This window comes from Antechinus flavipes, chromosome 3 (assembly GCF_016432865.1).
Source record: "Antechinus flavipes isolate AdamAnt ecotype Samford, QLD, Australia chromosome 3, AdamAnt_v2, whole genome shotgun sequence".
Classification (NCBI taxonomy): Eukaryota; Metazoa; Chordata; class Mammalia; order Dasyuromorphia; family Dasyuridae; genus Antechinus; species Antechinus flavipes.
In genome coordinates this window covers 123,624,741-123,649,756 of record NC_067400.1, presented here as the reverse complement: position 1 = coordinate 123,649,756, position 25,016 = coordinate 123,624,741, and positions in this window count along the sequence as shown.

Below are 25,016 nucleotides of genomic sequence, written 5' to 3'. Positions count from 1 at the left end.
CATTTCTAAGTAACTAATAAATATCTTATCTGAATAAAAGATCCATAAAACATTTTGGGGGAGCCTCATTTGTTTCATTCTTCCAAATGTTTTTCCAAGTGAAATCTAACCCCTTTGAAAAAAAAATTTTTTTACTCTTTTTTTTTAATTTAAATTTTATTCTATTTAATAATAACTTTGTATTGACAGAATCCATGCCAGGATAATTTTTTTACAACATTATCCCTTGCACTCGCTTATATTTCGTTTTTTCCCCTCCCTCCTTCCACCCCCCCCCAAGATGGCAAGCAGTCCTATATATGTTAAATATGTTGCAGTATATCCTAGATACAATACATATTTGCAGAACCGAACAGTTCTCCCGCTGTATAGGGAGAATTGGATTCAGAAGGTAAAAATAACTCGGGAAGAAAATCAGAAATGCAAATAGTTCACATTCATTTCCCAGTGTTCCTTCTTTGGGTGTAGCTGTTTCTGTCCATCATTTATCCATTGAAACTCAGTTAAGTCTCTTTGTCATAGAAAACCACTTCCATCAGAATACATCCTCACGCAATATCGTTGTTGAAGTGTATAATGATCTCCTGGTTCTGCTCATCTCTCTGTATTCATCCTGCTGGTCATTCCTTACAGAACAATAATATTCCATAACATTCATATACCACAATTTACCCAGCCATTCTCCAATTGATGGGCATCCATTCATTTTCCAGTTTCTAGCCACTACAAACAGGGCTGCTACAAACATTTTGGCACATACAGGTCCCTTTCCCTTTTTTAGTATCTCTTTGGGGTATAAGCCCAATAGAAACACTGCTGGATCAAAGGGTATGCACAGTTTGATAACTTTTTGGGCATAATTCCAGATTGCTCTCCAGAATGGCTGGATTCGTTCACAACTCCACCAATAATGCATCAGTGTCCCCGTTTTCCCGCATCCCCTCCAACATTCATCATTATTTTTTCCTGTCATCTTAGCCAATCTGACAGGTGTGTAGTGATATCTCAGAGTTGTCTTAATTTGCATTTCTCTGATCAATAGTGATTTGGAACACTCTTTCATGTGAGTGGTAATAGTTTCAATTTCTTCATCTGAAAATTGTCTGTTCATATCCTTTGACCATTTATCAATTGGAGAATGGCTTGATTTTTTATAAATTTGAGTCAGTTCTCTATATATTTTGGAAATGAGGCCTTTATCAGAACCTTTAATTGTAAAGATGTTTTCCCAGTTTGTTGCTTCCCTACTAATCTTGTTTGCATTCGTTCTGTTTGTACAAAGGCTTTTTAATTTGATATAATCAAAATTTTCTATTTTGTGATCGGTAATGGTCTCTAGTTCATCTTTGGTCACAAATTTCTTTCTCCTCCACAAGTCTGAGAGATAAACTATCCTATGTTCCTCTAATTTATTTATAATCTTGTTCTTTATGCCTAGGTCATGGACCCATTTTGATCTTATCTTGGTATGTGGTGTTAAGTGTGGGTCCTTGCCTAATTTCTGCCAAACTAATTTCCAGTTATCCCAGCAGTTTTTATCAAATAATGAAATCTTATCCCAAAATTTAGAATCTTTGGGTTTGTCAAACACTAGATTGCTATAGTTGACTATTCTGTCTTGTGAACCTAACCTTTTCCACTGATCAACTAATCTGTTTCTTAGCTAATACCAAATGGTTTTGGTGACTGCTGCTTTATAATATAATTTTAGATCAGGTACAGCTAGACCACCTTCATTTGATTTTTTTTCATTAATTCCCTTGAGATTCTCGACTTTTTATTGTTCCACATGAATTTTGTTATTATTTTTTCTAAATCATTAAAATATTTTCTTGGAAGTCTGATTGGTATAGCACTAAATAAATAGATTAGTTTAGGGAGTATTGTCATCTTTATTATATTCGCCCGACCTATCCAAGAGCACTTAATATTTTTCCAATTATTTAAGTCTGACTTTATTTGTGTGAAAACTTTTTTGTAATTTTGCTCAAATAATTCCTGACTTTCCTTTGGTAGGTAGATTCCCAAATATTTTATGCTATCAACAGTTATTTTGAATGGAATTTCTCTTTGTATTTCTTGCTCTTGGATTTTGTTGGTGGTGTATAAGAATGCTGAGGATTTATGGGGATTTATTTTGTATCCTGCTACTTTGCTAAAATTATGAATTATTTCTAATAGCTTTTTAGTAGAATCTCTGGGGTTTTCTAGGTATACCATCATATCATCTGCAAAGAGTGATAGTTTGGTTTCCTCATTGCCTACTCCAATTCCTTTAATCTCTTTCTCGACTCTTATTGCAGAGGCTAGTGTTTCTAATACAATATTGAATAATAATGGTGATAGTGGGCAACCTTGCTTCACTCCAGATCTTACTGGGAAAGGTTCCAGTTTTTCCCCATTGCATATGATGCTTACTGAAGGTTTTAAATATATGCTCCTAACTATTTTAAGGAAAAGTCCTTTTATTCCTATGCTCTCAAGTGTTTTTATTAGGAATGGCTGTTGGATTTCATCAAATGCTTTTTCTGCATCTATTGAGATGATCATATGGTTTTTGTTTGGTTGGTTGTTGATATAGTCAATTATGTTAATAGTTTTCCTAATATTGAACCAGCCCTGCATTCCTGGTATAAATCCTACTTGTTCATAGTGTATTATCCTGGGGATGATTTTCTGTAATCTTTTTGCTAATATTTTATTTAAAATTTTAGCATCAATATTCATTAGGGAGATTGGTCTATAATTTTCTTTCTCTGTTTTCAGCCTACCTGGTTTAGGTATCAGTACCATATCTGTGTCATAAAAGGAGTTTGGTAGGACTCCTTCAATCCCTACTTTTTCAAATAGTTTATTTAGCATTGGAGTTAATTGATCTTTAAATGTTTGATAGAATTCAGATGTAAAACCATCTGGTCCTGGGGATTTTTTCTTAGGGAGTTGATTGATAGTTTGTTCTATTTCTTTTTCTGAGATAGGAGTGTTTAGGATATTTACTTCTTCCTCTGTTAGTTTAGGCAAGCTATATTTTTGGAGGTATTCTTCTATTTCATTTAAGTTGTCGAATTTATTGGCGTAAAGTTGTAACCCCTTTGAAAATTACATGACAAGCTATTCTTTGAATTTCCCAGAACTGCACAAATTTACAAAACAGATCCATGTATACTTTGAATGGAAAATACTGGGCTTTTTTCCCTTCCATGAACTGGAACAGGTTGAATTGGGAGGGATGAAGAAAAGTGATAGTCTTTTGAGGAGGCCCACAGCTATGTACCTGCAACTGATTTAGGAAGTGGTCAATACCGCCCTTCCTTTGTCTCATACTTTCTTTTCCCCTCCATGAAGTCTTCCAAATCTTGCTGCCTACATATCCCCAGATATGGATCAGTTTTTTTATCTTAAATTTCCTTGTTTAACAAAAGCCCACTTAAAAAAATTCAATATATTGCTAGAGTCATTAGGGATATTTGATAGAGTTCAAGCACTCCATTAGTGTTCTCCTATTGTCAAGATATGGCATCTGGAAAACCCAAGGAACACCCAGTGTGGAGTCAAAAAGACACCTCTTCCTGAGTTCTTATCTGGTCTCAGACACTTACTAGCTGTGGGACTCTGGACAAATCCCTTAATCTTGTTTGCCTCAATGTTTCATCTGTAAAATGAGTTGGAGAAGGAAATGGAAGATCTTTCCAATTTTCCAGAAGTAGATTCCCTATGTCAAGCTGATTCAAAGACAAGTATTAGAAAGTTTGCCTGTATGGAACCTTTGTGTTGATGAGATCACATATTCACTGGACTGTGTGACATTTGGATTTGTATATGGATTTAGATCACAATCTTTTGTTTTTATTTATTGATTGGTTGCCTTTGTGAATTGAAGGGTTTGATTTTAAACTTGTATTTTGTTTATATATTCAATTCAAACCATACTCAATTCCAACCCCCCCTCCCCAGCTACATGTATAGCAATCATATTTTATCCCTGTGACCCTCCAAAACAAAACTAACCACCAGCCTCTGCTGAAATAATATAGAACCACTTACTATTCTTAAATTGTTCCCCCTACCCCAATCTAGAGGCTATGGACAACAAGAGTCTAGAATGTAGTATATTTTGTGAACATCTGTACCAGGTTACAAAAGAATTGTCTACATCCTGAGGAGACTTCAAGGACTTAACATAAGTAAAAAACTCCAAAATAGAGTCAGCTGCCCTGCCATTAATTAAGCATTAAAGGACATAATGGAAGCATTAAAGGTGGCTAGCCCCCACTGGCATTAATGAAGTTGTAATTTATTCTTTAAATAGGAAAAAAAAACAGAGAAATTTCACTATCAGGCTTAGTGATTAAGGAAGTCACTGACATAAGACTCTATGTACATCACAATGTTTACAGTAGCATTTCTTATGGTAGCAATGACTTGGGAATAAAAGAGAAGCCCATCAATTAAGGAATGACTAAACCAAATGTTATACATAAATGCAATGGAATAGTACTATACAAACTGTTATAATGGAGCATGGCTCTGATACAAGAAAAGATAAACAAGAATGGAAAATCTTATCTGTTCTAAATGCAAAGTGAAGTGAGTAGAGCCAGGGAAGCAATATACACAATAGTTGGAACAATGTAAATGGAAAGAACAACTACCACAAGATAATTAAAATTGAATACTGGGAAATTATTGTAATCAAAGTTAGACCAAAAGAGGAGACATGAGAAAACTCTTCTTCCCTTCATTTTGCAGAATATATTACATATAATGTAATTTTTAAAACTTTAATTTAATTGATTGGTCTTGCTGATTTTTTAAAATTTCTTCCTTTTTATTACTCATAATTGTTGACTCTCTAGAAGGGGAAAGCCTTCTAGATGCAAGAAAAATGAAGGTCATATCAAAATATTAATAAAAATCTATCTAAAATAGGTAAAATTAATTGTCATGAATTTGAACTTGCCAAAAAAAAAAAAACAACCTAGCCCAAAGCATAAAACCACTAAAACTCCTCAACATAACAATAACAAAAATAATCCTTAATATTAAAAATTGGAAGAGTCAGGGAAAGATATTTTCCTCTTTCTAAAAAGTTTTTCTTGGACTCCAAGGAAGCTATATATAATAAAAGAAGGAAGTGAGAAAGGCAAAAGAACCAGAAGAATAATATGTAAAATAACAACAATACTTTAAAATAAACAACTCTGAAAAACTTAGGTATGCTGATCAACACAATGGGTCCCAGAGGGTTTATTATGAAACATGCTATATAGTTCTACACTAATCTGATAATGCAAATTGAAATCTATGCTTTTTTGTTTTAGACATCACTAATTAAGAAATTTGTTTTGCTTGATTATGTGTTCTTTCTTTAAGTGTGGGGTTGTTCATTATTCATTTTCGAAGAGGACCAATGGCATTGTGATGCAATGGGTGACATTTTGATTTGCCTATAATAGGATTTAAATGAAGCAATTTTACTGGTTCTTCCAGCATCACAGATGATTGATATTGATCTGGAGATGCAGTAGATGGCCTTGGGATCTTTGATGTCTCATCAAGCTCTAATTGCTCCACATCTCCTGCTTCAATTGCCTTAATGATAGTTGGAACAAATTGTTTTCATCGGTCCATTTTACTAAGGAAGTATTCACATATTTGAAGTAGACATACTCTTAACACACCAAAAGTTCAAAATTTTTCAGTTACCCTCAACTTAGGTAACTGACAGCTTTTTGGAGCTTCTTGGAGCCACAGGTGAGCATTATGTGACGGGTGGATACCAGATGTGGGATGACCAGCTCTGAAAAGAGCTCAGCAGCTCTTTCAGCAGAGGTATTAGTCATCCCTGAGTACTTCAAGTATGGGTGGGATAGTAAGAGAGAATAAGGAGTAAGAGTAAAATATATTTTTAAAAAGGAATGAAAATCATGTTTGAAGTTATTACATGTGATTACTTCAAGAAAAGAAAGAAAGAAAGAAAGAAAGAAAGAAAGAAAGAAAAAAGAAAGAAAGAAAAAAGAAAAAAGAAAGGAAGGAAGGAAGGAAAGAAGGAAGAAGAAAGAAAGGAGGGAGGGAGGAAGAAAGGGAGAAAGGAAGAAGGAAAGAAGAAAGGAAGGAATAGAGGTAATAATTGTTGTGATAAAGAAATTAGATACTGCGTGTAAAGAAATTCTCAAAACTTCAAAATGCCAACGAATATCAGCTATTATAATTAGTCAACCCAAATCCTCCAACATGGATATGAATTCGTCCAATGTTTAATAGAGGTGTATTTTTTCATGAATCACAGTACGATTCCTATGTTATGACTTTACATATATTTCAGAAAAGTTTGCCTCAGTGGAGAAAAAGTATTATTAGAGGAATATTATTTACACCAAACAGAAGATCCTAGAATAGCTTAAGACTGACAATTCAACTGGTTCTATTCAGTGCTAATTTTAATAGATTTGATTTCTTCTCCTGCACATTTCTACCATTATCAAGAAGGTAAGTTTTTATGGAAATTATAATTTAGATATTCAATGGACAATCCTCCAATGAACCTCCTGTAAATCCTAAAACTCATAGTAACTCAGCTCAATTAGATCTAATAGATTTGATTTGGAGCTAGATGGTACAGTGGAGATAGTGACAGGCATGAAGTCAAGAAGAGTCATCTTTCTAATGTTCTCCACATGCAGAGAAAGAACTATGGAGTCTGAATGCAGATTAAAGCATACAATTTTCACTTTTTTTTCTTTCTTGTAGTTTTGTTCCCTTTTGTTCTTATTTTTCATTCACAACTTGACCTTGAGGATCATTTTTCTTCAAGAATGATAACCTTTTTTGATTAGGTTAAATATGCCATTCTCTGTCTCATTTCTTATCTAGCCTTAACCATTGATTGGGTATTGCCATAGTGAAACTGAGACCTGTTAATTACCTTACATTAAAAGTGTTAAGGTCTCTGGGGCAGCTAGGTGGCACAGTGGACAGAGCACCAGCCCTGAAGTTAGGTCAGGAGGACCCGAGTTCAAATCGGGCCTCAGACACTTAACACTTCCTAGCCATGTGATCCTGGGCAAGTCACTTGACCCCAATTGCTTCAAAAAAAAAGTTAAGGTCCCCTACTGCATCTAGAGCCATCCCTAATTGTCCTGATCTATTTCTTGGCATTAGACCCAGATGGTTCCTAAAGAGAAAGCAAGGCTGGTGACTTTGCTCATTAAATCCAATTCATTTGCATGTCATGGCATCACCTCTTTGAGGTCTTGGTCCTTTTAAAGAATGAAAGGCAAAGAACAATTATAACAACAATGTAAACATATGTTTAACATGATTGCACATATATAACCTATATCAGATTACTCCCTATCTTTGAGGGGCAGGAGGAATAGAGGTAGAATAGGAGAAAAATTTGAAACTCAAAATCTTATAAAAAGTTGGATGTTGAAAACTCCCTTTACTTGTAATTGGGAAAAAATATTAAATACTATTTACAAAAAAGTCATCTTGCAAGTTCTAATTTAGCCTTAGACATTTATTAGCTGTGTTATCATCTATAAAATGAGTTGGCAAAGGGAATGAAAAATCACTTTAGTATCTTTGCCAAGGACATCCCAAATGGAGACATGAAGAATAGGACACAACTCAACAATAACCACCACAACAACATCATATTTATAGGATACCTGCATCCAAGTTCTATTATCCTTTCTATTCTAGGGTAACAAAAGTAGATACTTTTATGGATGATATGAATATGGCTCAAATATGAAAAAATATCAGAAGTATTAAAGCCTAGAGTAAATGGAGGCATTCCAAAAACAATGAAAAAAATTCTTTAAAAAATAATGCATGTTTTAAGAATGGTTTTCTGGAAGGAGAAAGCTTATAAAAATGATGTAGAAAACAAAAGATATTGATAAATTATATCTAAAATGGAAGAACACTCAAAGGAGAATTCATGTATAAATTTCACAGAGTATTTGAATTTATCAAAATGTCTTGTTAACTTTTTTTTGATGTAATGGGTTTCCTATTATTTCATGTATTTAAAAACATTATGCTTAGAAGAGATTCATGGACTTCACCAGGTTGCCAAAGGGGTCCATGATGCAAAAAAATTTAAAAACCTCTGTGTTGGACTTCCAGTGTCAAGATGGTAGAGGCAGAAAGGAAACTCTTCCAAATTCCCTTCCAAACAACTAGAAAACTACATCAGAATTGATCTGTTAGCAAGCAAGCAGCTTATTAACCCAGTTGGAAAATTCTCTCTAAGAATTATAAAAAGCATTAGAAGCAGTCAACTTCATAGCAGCAGTTATGCAACAATGGTCCAAGCTTGAGGCAATCCATGTATGCCTTCCTGCAAACCAGCAGCCCCCTAGGTGATTGAGTAATCTGTGCAGCACAGCATGGTCCCCAACCCCAGAATCTCTTCTCACAGCACAAAAGACTAGCAAGGTCTTGATTCCATAACTGAGCAGTAGTGAAGCCCCTCCCTGGAGTTGTCCAATAGTGAGACCACACTCCTGGGGCTTACCAACAAAGAGACCTTGTATTTATAGCAACCCAGCAACTGGATCCCAATCTTTAGGCAGATCAGCAATAAAATTATTATTTCAGACTTGCTAGCACAGAGATGTTGTTTCCATAGCAACCCAGTAATATGGCTCCAGTGGGATAGATAAACAACAAGATCTCTCAGGTCCAGAACCAGAAAGACTCTGTTACTATAGCAACCCAGTAGCAAAACCCTACCCTAGAGTTGGCTAACAGTTAAAGCCCAACCAAGGGGAGGCCAATAGCGAAGTCTTACTCCCTTCCCCAGCACAAGTCAGAGGGTAGTTTATTCTACAGAGAAAGCAAGCAGCTAAACCCCTTATATAACCCCTAAATAAAAATAACCAAGTAAGAGCCAGCAGTAAGACTCAGAGTATCTGGTACAAAAAAAACAATGCAAGACCAGAGTCTAACTCCTATATTAAAAATATCAAGTCAGAAAAAAGGCAGGAAAATGAGTAAAAAAACAAACAAAAAAGAGCTTGACTATAGAAAGTTACTATAGTGATAGGATCAAGACATATATGTAAAAGAGGACAATCATGTCAAAATGGCTACACATGAAGCTTCGCAGAAAAATGTATTTTGATCTCAGATTGAAAAAAGAAGTACTGGAAGAGCTTAAAAAGGATTTTAAAAAACAAAATAGAGAAGTAGGAAAAACTGGGAAAAGAAATGACAGCAATGGAAAAGAATCATGAAAAATGAGTTAATAGTATGGGGAAAGAAATACAAAATTTTACCAAGGAAAATAACTCCCTAAAAATAGAATTGGCCAAATGGAAAAAGAGGTACAAAAGATCACTGTATTCTAATTAAAAACTTAGAATTGAACAAGTGGAAATTAATGACTCTATGAACCATCATGATACCAAAAAATAATTAATTTTTAAAAAAGTAAATAGGAAAACAGTGTGACATTTTCAATGGGAAAACAATTGATTAAAAAATAGACTCAGGAGAAATAACATAAAAAAAATTGAACTACCTGAATACCATGGTAAAAACAAATGCCTGCACAACATCTCTCATCAGAAATTATCAAAGAAAATTGCCCTAATATATTAGAACCAGAGTACACAATAGAAACTGGAAAAAATCCACTGATCACAGACTGAAAGAGATTTCAAAATGAAAACTCCCATAAACATCATAATCAAATTTCATAGCTCACATATCAAGGAAATAGTAAGCAGTCACTAATGGATATTGACTAAATTTTTAAACAAAATCTTGAATAGGATGATTTACCTGAGAATCCAATCATTATGAGCAAGTGGATATATGATTTAATAGTAAAAACAGTAATCAGTGTAATGAATTATATTCAAAGCTAAAATATCCAAAACCACATGATCATCTCAAGAGATGCAGAGAAATCTTTTGACAAAGTATAGCACTCTTTTATGATAAAAATCTTATGAAATATATTTGTAGAGGGATCTTTTAAAATTTTATAAAAAAGTGAATCTCTAAAACCAAAAGCAAGCATTATATGCAATGGGGAAACACTAGAACTTTTCCAAATAGATACAGAAGTAAAGCATAATGCCTCCATTATTATTTGGCGTAGTTCTGGAAATGCTAGCAACAGCAATAAGACAAAGAAAGAGATTAAATTCATAAATACTGGTGAAAAGGAACAAAAACTATTATTGTTTGCTGATGAAATGAAAGTATACTTCAAAAATGTTAAAGAATTAACAAAGATGCTAATTAAGGTATTAGCTTCAGTTAAGTTGCAGGCTACAAAATAAACCCTAAAAAATCAAGAGCATATCTATTTAATAATAATAATATATATGTATGTATATATATATATATATATGACAATAGTAGAAAAGGAAATTGCATTCAAATATCTACCAAATGCATAAAATACCCAAGTATATAAAGGACTTTTATAGATTCAATTATAAAGTAATCCTTAGAGAAGCAAAGAAAAAATTAAATAACTGGAATAATATTCAGTGCTCATGACTAGCTTATACAGTATAATAAAAAGGACAATACTACCAAACCTAACTTACTCTTTTAATGCCATACCAATCAAATTAACAAGAAAATGATTAGTGAAACTTGCTATTTGAGGTAAAGTATTATGAGATTGTAAACTGGTATTATTCTAAGTTTTGACTTCAAGCATGATCGTCTGCATTGTCTTGAAGACAATAGTTCACCATTAAAAGACTATTTCATGTGTTGCCCAAAAGAAATGTAGTCAGGAAACTGCTACAGAAGTTTTGTGCCTGGGAACAGTTGATGAGATGGTCTATGGCCTTGGCTTAGCTGAAAATAGAAACTCATTGTTCCTGTTTCCTCTTTGTATTAATTCCTTTTGAACAGTGTTTCCCACCTGTGTGTATTTCCCACATGCTAAATTCTGATTCTGTCAATTATATCCTGAATGACATGGAATGAGGTGAATGTGGTAGAGCTTTGTTATATGATTGGCTATTCCAGAAACTTAAACTATCACTCTTTAAATCAAACAGAATTAAGGATGCTTTATCTTGGTGTACCTATGTTGTCATTCTGTGCACTTAGGCTTAGGGCTGAAGGACCAGTTTTCATGGTGTTATAACCATGTCCCTGCTTCTTCCTCTCATATCAAATTGCTATTAAGATGGCAAACATGCATTATGATTTTTGTTATTTCAATAACAAATCTATTAATCATCATATTAATACAAAAACATGTAACTTATAAAAATAAGCATGAGTAAAGAAAATATTTCTGTTTTCAATCTGAATATGTGGTCATTCCATTTCCTAAGCAAGGGAATTACTTAGTGCATGGATTTGTCATCTATATTAAATTAAATCCCAGATGTATTTCATTTTTTTTTCAGAATGAGAATAATTAAATGAAGATAATTTATTCCTTAAAATTATGTTCCTTATAAATTAATAGATTTATGTGTTTGTTTCACAAATGCTTTAACTTACAAATAACATTAATCATTTCCAGATATATTGCAGGATGGGAGGAAAAAAGGATATATTAAATTGCAAATCACTTTTATGTAGAGCTTACTTTTCCTTTTAAAGTATAAAATAAATTCACTATTTAATTTTCAAGAGAATTCTTCTTGTCTATAATTCCTTATGGCTTTCCTTCTATTTTCTTCTGTTTTTTGGCAGGGAGAATAGTTGAAAGAATTAACTTTTATACCCTTTCTCTCCCTTCCAATGACAAAAGAAAAACCAAATTCATAAGAAGTATGAATAGTCAAGCAATGCAAATTCCTACATTGATCAGGTCCAAAAATAAATGCCTCATTCTTTATCTTGAGTCTATCCTCTATCTCTTGGGATGTGCAGCTTGTTTTCTCATAGGTATTCTGTAATTATGGTTAATTATGATCAATGTTTTTAAGTCTTTTAAAATTATTTTTCCTTCACAGTGTTGATATTTTGTAAATTCATCTCCTACTTTACTTTTCATCAGTTCACATATATTTTCTTATATTTCTTAGAAACTCTCCTTCTCAGTATTCCTTATGGCACTATGATATTCCATTGCACTTCATATGCCCTCATTTGTTCAGCAATTTCCCAGTTAGTAGACATCCTCTTTGTCTCTCATTCTTTCCCATTAAAAAAGAGTCTGTATAACTTTTTGTTGAGGGGTTCATTTCCTCTTTAATTTATCTTTTTAGGTATAGGGCTACAAGTTGTTTGTAATGTATTTAACTTTTGACTATGTTTCTAAATTGCCTCCTATAATTGCTGAACAATACACAGATCTACTAATTTGTGCCCATTTTCCCATAACTCCTCCAACATATGTCATTTTCCTTTGTTTGTAATCTTTCCCCATCTGATGATTTTTTGTATAGGAATTTCAGTTAAGTACTATTCAGGAAACCATCAACTTTGATACTAGAATCCTACCTTGAAATGTCACATTTGTAGTCATGTTTTCAATATTGAGTGAAAGGTTACTGACTTTTCAACAAGTATATCTTTGTTGTATTGACATGAAATTCAAAGGCAATTTTGTTCAATACTTTGAGTAGTAAAAAAAAATTAAATATAAATTGACAAGTTAAAATACAACTAAATACAGCCTTTGGCCCTATTGATTTTAACAATTTAATTATTAATTTGGAAATGAAGACATGCTTTACAAAAGTGCAGTTTACCCAGATCCAAGAGAGATATTTCTAATAGTAGATAATAATAGAATTGGGATCTACACATAGATAGAAAGAATAATGAGCCAAATCTAATAATATGAATGTTAATAGGAACAAATGCAAAATCCTAGAGTTACTTTTTTTTTAATATCACACTAAAGTATCTTAATGATCTAAACTTTGAAAATTTTAAATTATGGTAAGAAATGCCTATGATGCACTCTAGAAAGTGTTCATTGACTTGTTGACTTGTTGAAATGTTGACTATATAGGAAATATCCCATTATCAGGCAATTTCTTTTGAATACCTTACCCAAATCTGGCAGAAGTGGGAGATCCACAAATATGGAATGTTTAATATATTGTCAAATATTTTTTATTTGGTTCATTGATTTTGCAATTTTTTTCTCTTCTTATTTTTCTTTATTAAAAATATTTTGTTAGAAAGGGGTATAAGGGAAGGGATTCTTTCAGAGAATATCAAGTCAGGGAATTCAATGAGAAATTTAAGTTTAGCTTATGCAGACATTTTTAGGGAAATTTCTTTTGATAAGTACTGATATTTTCTTAGGATTTAGACTTGTGTCTACAAAAATTAGGAGTAAGGGTATGTTAATGAGTATCTGAAATGCTGATATTGAGTTCTACACAGAAAAGACAGATAGTTCAATATAAGGAAGAATTCAAGTAAATTTGTGTGGTTGATGTTCATGTCAGTGATTCAGTTACTTAGGGAAAAGTCCGAGTGTAAAAATTCTATCCAGATACAAAATAACAATCTATCTAAAGTTTTATAGTGTTAGTTGTCTGGAGAATTAAGAGAATAAGTAACCTGCTCCTGCTCAGATAATTAGTACATTGTCAGAGATGGAATTTGAACCCAAGTGTCTAGAATCCAAGATCATAACCAACAGCAAGAGATACAAAGAGAAATTCCATTCAGAATAACTATTGATAGCATAAAATATTTGGGAATCTATCTACAAAAGGAAAGTTAGGAATTATATGATCAAAATTACAAAAAAGTTTCCACACATATAAAGTCAGACTTAAATAATTGGAAAAATATTAAGTGCTCTTGGATAGGCCGAGTGAATATAATAAAGATGACAGTACTCCCTAAACTACTCTATTTATTTAGTGCTATACCAATCAGACTTCCAAGAAAATATTTTAATGATCTAGAAAAAATAACAACAAAATTCATATGGAACAATAAAAAGTCAAGAATCTCAAGGGAATTAATGAAAAAAAAATCAAATGAAAGTGGTCTAGCTGTACCTGATCTAAAATTATATTATAAAGCAGCAGTCACCAAAACCATTTGGTATTGGCTAAGAAATAGATTAGTAGATCAGTGGAAAAGGTTAAGTTCACAAGACAAAATAGTCAACTATAGCAATCTAGTGTTTGACAAACCCAAAGATCCTAACTTTTGGGATAAGAGTTCATTATTTGATAAAAACTGCTGGGATAATTGGAAATTAGTATGGCAGAAATTAGGCATGGACGCACACTTAACACCATATACCAAGATAAGATCAAAATGGGTCCATGACCTAGGCATAAAGAACGAGACTATAAATAAATTAGAGGAACATAGGATAGTTTATCTCTCAGACTTGTGAAGGAGAAAGAAATTTGTGACCAAAGATGAACTAGAGACCATTACTGATCACAAAATAGGAAATTTTGATTACATCAAATTAAAAAGCCTTTGTACAAACAAAACTAATGCAAACACGATTAGAAGGGAAGCAACAAACTGGGAAAACATCTTCACAGTTAAAGGCTCTGATAAAGGCCTCATTTCCAAAATATATAGAGAACTGACTCAAATTTATAAGAAATCAAGCCATTCTCCAATTGATAAATGGTCAAAGGATATGAACAGACAATTTTCAGATGATGAAATTGAAACTATTACCACTCATATGAAAGAGTGTTCCAAATCATTATTGATCAGAGAAATGCAAATTAAGACAACTCTGAGATACCACTACACACCTGTCAGATTGGCTAAGATGACAGGAAAAAATAATGATGAATGTTGGAAGGGATGTGGGAAAACTGAAACACTGATGCATTGTTGGTGGAATTGTGAATGAATCCAACCATTCTGGAGAGCAATCTGGAATTATGCCCCAAAAGTTATCAAATTGTGCATACACCTTGATCCAGCAGTGTTTCTATTAGGCTTATATCCCAAAGAAATACTAAAGAAGGGAAAGGGACCTGTATGTGCCAAAATGTTTGTAGCAGCCCTATTTGTAGTGGCTAGAAACTGGAAAATGAATGGATGCCCATCAATTGGAGAATGGCTGGGTAAATTGTGGTATATGAATGTTATGGAATATTATTGTTCTGTAAGAGATGACCACCAGGATGAATACAGAGAGGCTTGGAGAGACTTACATGAACTGATGCTAAGTGAAATGAGCAGAACCAGGAGATCATTATACACCTCGACAATGATATTGTACGAGGATGTATTCTGATGGAAGTGGAGTTCTTTGACAAAGAGACCTAACTGAGTTTCAATTGACAAATGATGGACAGAAGCAGCTACACCCAAAGAAAGAACACTGGGAAACGAATGTGAACTATCTGCATTTTTGTTTTTCTTCCCGGGTTATTTTTACCTTCTGAATCCAATTCTCCCTGTGCAACAAGAGAACTGTTCGATTCTGCAAACATATACTGTATCTAGGATATACTGCAACATATCTAACATATATAGGACTGTTTGCCATCTAGGGGAGGGGGTGGAGGGAGGGAGTGGGAAAATCGGAACAAAAACGAGTGCAAGGGATAATGTTGTAAAAAAAAATGCCATCCCTGGCATGGATTCTGTCAATATAAAGTTATTATTAAATTAAATAAAATAAAATAATAATTAAAAAAGAAATATGTGCACACATATAAGCATGTATACACAGACAGTCAAAAAAAAATAGAATCCCAAGATCATTCCCATCAAGGATGCCATACTATCTATTCTCCTAAGAATTGGAGCTATTTTAAAATGAAATATTCTCATTTGTAATATAATATGTTCTTCACTACTAGAAGCCCTTTAATGTATAGATAATGGTTGTTTTTGGAGGAATTTACACCTTGCATTCAACTGATGAAATACAATAGAAGGGCATTAAAAGGGGAGAAAGAAATTAAAATGTAAGGACATTAGAGGAGGGAAGAGGATCATAGATTCAGGGTTATGAGGGATCTTACCTGTCATTTAATGTAATCATTTTAGGTCAAAAAACTGAATCCCACAGATATTAATTGATTATCAAAGCTTACATAGACATTAAGTGATTAAGTTAAGGATTTGAAGTAAAGCCTTATGATTCTTTAGAAACTTCACTTTTAACAGTACAACCTTGGTTTCTCTTTCATTTTCAGCTTGACATACAAAAAGATTATTACCACTACCACTACCACTAGAGATATCAGGACCACCACCACCTCTACTATTACTATTATTCCTACTCTTCCAATTAATATTACTGTTATTATTTTTATTTCATTCAATAAGCATTTATTAAAGAACTAAAGTATGTTTCAGGCAGGGGGCACAGAGACAAAAATAAAGCAGCCTCTATTATATTCTATAGGAAAGGAATTCTCTACAAAGGTATATCCTACCAAGGAAAACAACTTGTAAACCAATTAGAAAACACAGCATGTAAACAAAGTAATTTCCAAGGGGGGAGGTACAAGAGATCATCAGTATAGATGTTATGATCTGAACTTTGATGAAAATTTAGGATTCTATGAGGATGATGCACAAAGTCTGAGAATCCATCCCATATGTTCATACCTGGGCAGAATATTCTGAACTCATATTAGTCTGATTAGCCATAGTTGGACACACTAACTTGACACTATCATAGTGATGCCATTTTGATCCTCTATGAGAACAAAGAACAACAACATCTTGGGATAGGAGATGAATTGTCATGTACTGGAAAAGCAAGTGGGCCATTTTATGTACAATACAGAAAGGGCAGAGAGGAGATCAGTGTTCAGTAAAACTGGAAAGGTAAGCTCAAGCCAGATTGTGAAGGGCTTTAAATGTCAGAGTAGTTTGCATTTTACCCTGGAGGCAAGGGAGCAGCTGGGGTTCCTTGAGCAAGGGAGTGACATGCACAAAACTGTTATTTAGGAATAACCATTTGGCAGCTGTGTGTGGAGGATGAGGAAAGAGGGAGAGCCTGAGATCTAGGAGAACAAAGAGATTACTATTGGAATAGTCCTTGAAAGGTGTTATGATCCTCAACTTTGATTTTGGCCATGTGAGCAAAGAGAAAGCAATGGATGCAGAAGTTGTGAGGGTAGGATGAACTTTCAGATTTGGAAAATTTTAGTTTTGGAAAGGGGGCAAAAAATGGGATGTTTTGAAAAAACCTTTAGGAAAGTAGAAGGTCAGAAAATATTCCCCAAGAACCCTAAAAGAAAAAGTAATTTCTAAAAAACATAGTCAAAGTAGCTTGTTTTCTAGCATCTAATTTGCATATACTTATTATGATAACTTTGAGATTGATTTCTAAAACTAGAACTTTTTGGTGATTATAAAATAATCGTGCATTGTGTATTTGTGATATATCTTACAGAAATGCGAGTTTGGTTTTCGACACTAAGATAGAAATCAATTAGTTCACACAGAGTTCCTGCTTTAAGGCAGGACAAGAGGACAGAAGTAGAGAAGAAAGAAGAAATCAAAGAGTGGAAGAGATTGAAAATTGAGTGGAGAAGACAATATTAGGCAGAGATTCCTCTTTAAAAAAGAAACAATATGAAAGAATGCCAAGCCTGGCAATGGTCTCTGGGAACAAAATGCTGCCCTCTGCTCTTTGAGAGGAGCAAAGCCCAGACAGTACATGTGAATAGATACCTGTGGATATCTATCTATCTATCTATCGATCGATCAATCAATCGATCTATTTAGCTAGCTAGCTATATCTGTCTGTTTGTCTGTCTCTATATATCTATTTATAATATATCACATAAATATATGTGAATATATTTATAGATGCACATTCATCCAGATGTTTATGTATCCATATGTATATGCACTTTTAGAGGCAGTGTAATATGCTGCTTAGGGTATGGCTTTAAGGTAAGAAAGCATCATTGTAAATACCTTTCTTTTCCATACCACCTCCAAGTTAATTAGCTATGTGTTCTTTAGCAAAACACCCAATCTTGGTGAGTCTATCTATTAAGTCATAAATGACTTGTGAACTACACGGTAGAATGAGTTTCCACAAGAGGTATTCCACACCCCAAGAAAATTATAGATCATTTGCATGTGTATATATCTTGAATTTTTCTCTTTTATGTAAGAATATACTCATATTTTCTCCCATTATCAAATAAAATGATCCACAGGTCTATTAGAGAAGTTAGAAAGTTTATCAATGGTATCCTAACAATCTGGGCATTTAGAAACATCTTCATAGAGGAAGAGGTACTAAAGCTGAGTGTTAAAAGAATATAAGATTGAATTTCATGAATGGAGCACAGCTTGTGTGAATGTATTTAGGCAGGAGATTACATATCAAGTCCTAAAATAGATAGCAGCCCAGTTTTCTTGGAAAACAAAGTATATGAATAGGACTATGTGAAATAAGCCTGGGTGAGATCAGTTATAGCCAAATTGTGGAATGCCAGGTTGAGGAGCTTGCATATTATCTTACTAGAGAATCATGGACTACTTACTGTACTGAAGGGTTTTACATGATGTGATGGTCTGAAAACCTGTGCCCTAGGAATATTATTTTGACAGCTGGGGGGCGGGGATTTGGATTGAGAAAGTGAGACTTTTGTGGAAAGGAGGCTACGCAGCTGTCACAATGATGTAGACAAGGGATGGCTAAAGATGGAACCGACTTGATGGTTGTATAAATGGAGATAAAGAATAAATGGGAAATGATTTAGAAGGTGAGGTAGAGAAGATGATTCTCTGGGCCTCAGTTTCCTCATCTGTAAAATTTGTAATGCTAAGATTTCTTCCAACCATAAATCTCTTGATCCTACGACCTCTACATGTGATTTTTCACTCTCCTTCTATATACAGTTCCCAAGAGAGGTCCAATAGGTTATCCTATGATTCTGTTATACCACTCTGGGATGTGGTCCATGATGACATATTCAGAATTTTAAATGCCTACAAATTTCAAGGACTACACATGAAATCTGACATCTATCAGGATAGATAAATATATACCTGAGCAAAAACTCCCACAGGAAAACCATAAAAGTTGTTGTAACCTATACCAACCCCACCTTTGCCCTATTGCATGATAATGTTGAACTTTTTTCCTCCTCTATGGACCTGCCTTCATGTTATAGATATTCTCCCATGTAAGTGATAGTGGTGGACATTCTGATCAAGACTATTCATTCCCAACTAAAAAATGGTCTTCTGGTTCCTGAAAGGAATTTTTTGGATTCTTAGTTTTCATTTTCATATTTTCTATAATCAAAATTCTCAACTTATTTTTCACTTCTAAGCCACATGAATCATGGTTTTCCAGATAAAGATGCATCTCTTTATAGCATACGACTCCCAGTTCAATTAACAAATAGAGCATTATCGGACTTTTGGGTCTCAATTTTTCCATCTTCAAATTGGTAATAATAATCTTTGCACTATTTACTTCAAAGTTTTTAACAAGAAAAGTATCTGGTAAATCTAAAAGTTTCATATAAATTTCAGTGTTCCTTTTTAAACTAATGGTTTATTCAGTTGTTTGTGAATTTCTTAAGAACAGTGACCACTCCTAGCTGTGCCAGATCTAAAACTATATTATAAAGCAGCAGTTACCAAAACCATTTGGTATTGGCTAAGAAATAGACTAGTTGATCAATGGAATAGGTTAGGTTCACAGGACAAAAGAGTCAATAACTATAATAATCTAGTGTTTGACAAATCCAAATACCCCAGCTTTTGGGATAAGAATTCACTGTTCGACAAAAACTGCTGGGAAAATTGGAAATTAGTATGGCCAAAACTAGGCACTGACCCACAATTAACACCCTACACCAAGATAAAATCAAAATGGGTTCATGAGCTAGGCATAAAGAATGAGATTATAAATAAATTAGAAGAACATAGCATAGTTTACCTCTCAGACCTGTGGAGGAAGAAGGAATTTGTGACCAAAGAAGAATGAGAGATCATTATTGATCACAAAATAGAAAATTTTGATTATATCAAGTTAAAAAGTTTTTGTACAAACAAAACTAATGCAGACAATATTTGAAGGGAAGCAATAAATTGGATAAACATTTTTACAGTCGAAGGTTTTGATAAAGGCCTCATTTCCAAAATATACAGAGAATTGATTCTAATTTATAAGAAATCAAGCCATTCTCCAATTGATAAATGATCAAAGGATATGAACAGACAATTTTCAGATGAAGAAATTGAAACTATTTCTAGCCATATGAAAAGATGCTCCAAATCATTATTGTTCAGAGAAATGCAAATTAAGACAACTCTAAGATTTAATCACTACATACCTCACAGATTGGCTAGGATGACAGGAAAAGATAATGATGAATGTTGGAGGGGATGTGGGAAAACTGGGACATTGAGACATTGTTGGTGAAATTGTGAATGCATCCAACCATTCTGGAGAACAATTTGGAACTATGCTCAAAAAGTTATCAAACTATGCATACCCTTTGATCCAGAAGTGTTCCTGCTGTGCTTATATCCCAAAGAAGGGAAAAGGACCTGTATATGCAAAAATGTTTGTGGCAGCCCTTTTTGTAGTGCCTAGAAATGGGGAATTGAATAGATTTCCTTCAATTGGAGAATGGCTGAATAAATTGTAGTATATGAATGTTATGGAATATTATTGTTCTGTAAGAAATGACCAGCAGGATGATTTCAGAAAGGCATGGAGAGACTTACATAAACTGATGCTTAGTGAAACGAGCAGAATCAGGAGATCATTTATATACACTTCAACAATACTATATGATGATCAATTCTTATGGATGTGGCCCTCTTCAACAAGAGATGATCCAAATCAGTTCCAATTGTTCAACAATGAAGAGAACCAACTACATTCAGCAAAAGAACTATGGGAAATGAATATGGACTACAACATAGCATTTCTACTCCTTCTATTTTTGTCTTCTTTTTGTTTTCCTTCTCAGGTCATTTTTACCTTATTTATAAATCCGATTTTTCTTGTGCAGCAAAATAACTGTAGGGATATGTATACATATATTGTGTTTAACATATACTTTAACATATGTAACATGTAAAAAAAAAGAACAGTGGCCACCTTTCTAAATTTTGTGTCACTAGCAGTTAGTTCAGTACTCTGCACAAAATACTGTTTAATAAATGTTAGTTTAAAAAAAATGTAAACTCAGTCAATTAAATGTTTTGCAGAGATTGCCATTGAAGTTCATAAAATAATCCTTGACACATAGTAGGTCCTTGCTAAATCCTTGTTGATTGGATCCATGAGACAATTATTTTGCCTAAAGATATGGCTGTAACAACAGCATCACTTTTGAATTCTGAAAGCTTTAGCTTCATTATAGGGATTTACTTTCTCAATTCAATTCAATGAAATTGTTTTAAGAAATTACCTGGGATTAGGGTGGGGCAATGGATAGAGAGCTGGATAGGGAATCAGGAAGAATCATCTTCCTGATTCAATCTGGTCTCAGATACTTATTAGTTTGTGACTCTGGGCAAATCACTTAATCCTGTTTGTCTCAGTTTCCTCTTCATAAAAATGAGCTAGAGAAGGTAATGGGAGCCACTTCAGTATCTTTGCCAAGAAAGTCTCAAATCAGATTAAGAAGGCCACTTGGTTTTAACACTGAAGTCTAAACTACACAGAAAATAGCACCTAGTAATTAACTGATGTATAAATCATAATACATTTTGAATTGTAAATGACATTCAGAGGCTATTCAATTCAATCAATGTCCTCTTTTTATAGATGAGAAAATTGAAACTTAGAGACATTGAGAAACTTGTTCAAGTCATACAAGTCAGAAGCATGATTTGACTCTATGGCTTGGCTGCAATACAATGCTATTTCCAATACACCATTGTGCATAATAAGTAGCACAATAACTTAAACATAATGGATCTCTAATAAATGTTTGTTGACTGAACAATGATATCCAAAGAAATCCAAGATAAAGCTGATCGTTCTCACTTCCTGTTATCCAAATTAGTTACCAACTTAATTTTATTTTGGACATCTTGGACATAGCCACAGATGACTTTTTTTGTTGAAAGATAAAAGTGGAATCAGAAGTTCCAAGATTAGATTCTGAGTTCAGCTACTTACTACCTGTTTAACTCTGAATAAATTCCTTTACCTCCCTGGATCTCTATTTCTTTTTCTTTCTTTCTTTCTTTCTTTCTTTCTTTCTTTCTTTCTTTCTTTCTTTCTTTCTTTTCTTTCTTTCTTTCTTTCTTTTCTTTCTTTCTTTTTCTTTCTTTCTTCCTTCCTTCCTTCCTTCCTTCCTTCCTTCCTTCCTTCCTTCCTTCCTTCCTTCCTTCCTTTCTTTTTTTGTAAGACCAAATGGTTGAGCTTAGAAATCTCTCAGGTTCATTTCAGATCCAATTCTATAATCCTATAACCCATGATTTAAAAATATTTATTTATTAAAAGATAAAAGTCCACTGGGGGAACACCAGAGAATCTACATTTTTTGGCACAATGACTTTTCCCCCCTAAATACATTACTTTGATTTCTTTGTTGAATGTATGTTTTTTACATTATTAGCTAAAGGATACTTAATACTGCTAACACTTCAGCTACAATTAGAGGGGAGGGTTGCACCCATATTGCAATGTTGTAATTGTGTTTGTTCTTGTATTGGAACATTTTTGAGGTCTAACCTTTGCTACTTGTAACCTAAGCACAATAATGCTTCATTTTATCCCAAAGGCACCATATGTCACCTTTCACAACCCTAAGATAGACTCGGAGCATGGAGAGGTTGTCAGGAAATGGCAGGCCCTCAGTAGCCGAAGTTGAATGAAATATTCCTTGGCATGTCTAAATGCACTTTATGAAAAAAAAGTTTTTCTATGAATAAAAGATGCGGAAAAGTCAGCCATGCTAAGAAATCATTTTTAAACACATAATGGTAGGGATAAATGAAAATTTGCCTAGAGGGGTAAAGTATTTTGACTTTATTTAATAAGAGATATCATCATACAGTTTAAGGATTTCAATCAGATTAAAAATTTAAGCAGAGAAAGCAAAGGCTTGAACCAACAGACTGTTGCCCCCACTTCCCAACTCCTTGGTCTAGATGTGATGGAATGTACTTATCTTGGCAGATGTGGATGGATTTGGACATGTAGATACATTTTAGTAAGGATATAAAAACATATTCTAATCTAAATCATGTCTCTGGTTAGCAGAGAGAAATAAGTTGTTACCTTTTCCTCTGAAATCTACATTTTGGAAAATTTCAAATGGACAACAACTCCACCTCACTTATGCAGAACTGGTTTGAATATGAAACATCAAATGATAACTTTGAGGGGGCTCATAAATAATATTGCTGTTTTTACTTATGCAGAATATTGGGCTCAAATGGCTCAGTCCTGTTGAGATTACAGTTCAAAGTAAAACAGTTTTATTAATAATCAATGCATTCATATAACCATGGATGTTATCAGCTAATCCAAGATGGAAAACAACTGGAAACTTAAGCCAAGAATTATTTTATTTCTGCCCTTGTCACTATATGCATTGGAAAAGAACCATATTGGCTCTTTTTTAGCTAGTAATGTCTAATGCAGGAAGACAGGAATAAGCAGAGTAGAAAGCACCTGTCAGCTCTATTTCCCACTCTCCTTGATTAGCATGAAACATTAATAGGGCTCTCAGAAATTCTGGCCTGAAATGGGCTTTGCCTGAGAACGTGTCTGTCTTTACTGCACAAAAGCCACTGTCATTTAAAAAAAAAAGAGTAGGACAGATAACTGAAGAAGACTCTTTCTGGAAATTTATACCATTTTTTCATACAATGACAAATTATTTTAATAATGGGACTCGCACACACTGCCATTTGTATAATGTTTCCCATAAAATCCCCCCATTAAATTTGCTCCTTTACTTGACTCATCTCTTTTTTAAAAAATGACACACACAAAATGATACATCATGCTTTCTTACAAAGAATTGAAAATGAACATACTGTAATGGGTTAACATACATTTTAATAAAATTTTCATTGTTGTGCATTTCACTTTTCGATACTGAAAGCCAGGGATATACCAGTAACCTCAGGCAATGCCTAAGGATAAAACAAATCATATGGTGGTGAACTATTTTCACCTATTTATTCTTCTCCTGGAAAAAAAATCCATAAATACAAAATGAAACCCAGATATATGAGCAACAAAATTATATCTTCCCCAAATACTTCTCACTATGTGCTATTTGTAATAATAGTCATTAAAATAAAACAAATCAAACCAGTTTTGGAATAAGTGAGAATTTTATATTTGACATGTCTTTATTAATTGTCAAGTTATGTTGAGTAATTCTAATTTTGATTATTAAGAAATGACCACACAATGAGAAGAACACATTCAAGACCAATTCAGGTGAAAAAAGAAAGAATTGTAATATCCTATTTTTAGGAGGCTTTTTTTTTTTAAGTAGCCATAGTGATATCTTTGAGTTCTTATTCTGGAAACTTTTTTATTTGTGCTGTATATTTCTTATGCATATGGAATCAGTTTACAAAAAAATGCTACTCAACTGGAACTAAGAAGCTCCATGTCATTTGGCATATTAGATGCTTATGTATGATTTTCTAAGAATATTAATATCATATTAGAGATTTTATTTCAAGAAAAAATTTTGTTTAAAAGTACTGAATATTAAATATTCCCAATTTCATCATGCTATATTAATCTGCCTATTTATCTTAAAAGTTTTTGTTTTATTTTGTTTCGTTTACTCTGTAAATGTGCAGCAGCTATAGTTTTATGACTATAATTCAACATGATGGGAATCTATTTATTGCATATTTAGTTAAGAAAACCTGTTTTATTAGTTCTCCCTAGAAAAGGTTCTTTATTTTAGCAATCATTTAAATCACTTTGCTGATGTAATTACGCTCAAATAAAAACTAGCAAACTGGAACAGCAAAACATAAAGGACAATCAAATAAGCCATATAAGTTACCAATGAAATAGTTCAATAAGTCATTGTGGTTTCATCATTAACGTCTTAAAGAGCATACTCAGACACATCCGGGAAGATATTCAGAATTCTGCTATACTTCCCTTCCAATCAATGTTCATG